Here is a 1,200-nt window from a genome sequence, read left to right as displayed (position 1 = left end):
AGATTCTTCAGGTCTGGACATTTAGCGGATGAAACCACCCACTCTCTATATCAAACCATTCAAAAGTTATGGCAGAAAGTAAGAACTATCAGATATCGACCAATCAGAAGAAGGGGCGGGGCTAATTTGCACCAATTATGTTCAAGGACTCAAAGCCGAGTCCAATGACACCACCCAAGACTCTGTATGTCATACCATTTAAAAGTTATGGCAGAAAATAGTATCTATCAAATATTGACCAATCAGAAGAAGGGGCGGGGCTAATTCAGGCCAATGAAGGTCAAGGTCTCAATACCGAGACCGATGACACCACCCACATGTCTTTATCTAAACCCGTTCAAAAGTTATGGCAGAGAAAAGTATTCTAGGGGGCGCTGTTGAGCCGTTAGGCCACGCCCATTAATGCAAAAAATTAAATATCACATTTTTCACCAGGCCTGGCTTGGTGCAAAATTTGGTGACTTTTGAGGCACGTTTAGGGGGAAAAAAGGCCCTCATTTCGTCGGAAAAATAAACATGAGAAAAAAGAAAAAAACAAGAAAAATTCCTACAGATACAATAGGGCCTTCGCACTGTAAGTGCTCAGACCCTAATAAATGTGTGTTTGTTTGAATCAGAAACATGAGTCTGAGTTGTTGTGAGCTTTGATCAGAGATTGTCCTCGTTAGTATAGTGGACAGTATCTCTGCCTGTCACGCAGAAGACCGGGGTTCGATTCCCCGACGGGGAGAAAACCTGTTTTGGATATGCATGACTGATACATACAGTATGAACAATAAGATAAAATTGACTCTTCCACAAACCATAGGGAGTCGTGGTTTTCCTGCTAAAAAAGCTCTCATTGATGAAGTTCTTCTAAGACAAAACAGTGCTGTAAATCTTCCAGGGGATGATATTCTCTGTTCACTGATTGGTCCTGATCCAGAAGTTCAGCCTGGTAGAACCAGACAAGGGCCCTTTGTCATGTGAGACAAACACAATAGCCACTAAACAACAGAAACTGTGCAGCAGGTTATTGATCATCATTCAATTTCTATTTATCTTGGTGACTTTTGGGGAACTATCAAATATGGACCAATCAGATGAAGGGGGGGCGCGCTTTTTGGCGTCTATCGTCGCCACGGTAATGCTTTTGACGGAGAAAAGTAATGCGCGTCGTCGCAGGATGGAGACGCACATTTTGATGTATAACACGCCTGG

The 1,200-nt window shown here is 42.8% G+C and overlaps 1 non-coding gene across 1 annotated transcript; it reads left to right on the top strand.

The window, feature by feature from the left end:
• The first annotated feature begins 658 nt into the window (after positions 1 to 658).
• Positions 659 to 730, top strand: trnad-guc (transfer RNA aspartic acid (anticodon GUC)). Its single transcript has one exon. It is a non-coding gene; the product is annotated as a tRNA-Asp (tRNA).
• Positions 731 to 1,200: the final 470 nt, after the last annotated feature.

The sequence above is a fragment of the Cololabis saira genome, chromosome 13 (assembly GCF_033807715.1).
Source record: "Cololabis saira isolate AMF1-May2022 chromosome 13, fColSai1.1, whole genome shotgun sequence".
In the NCBI taxonomy this organism is placed as follows: Eukaryota; Metazoa; Chordata; class Actinopteri; order Beloniformes; family Belonidae; genus Cololabis; species Cololabis saira.
The sequence above is the reverse complement of the archived record's forward strand: the minus strand, read 5'-3'. Positions and strand labels throughout refer to the sequence as shown.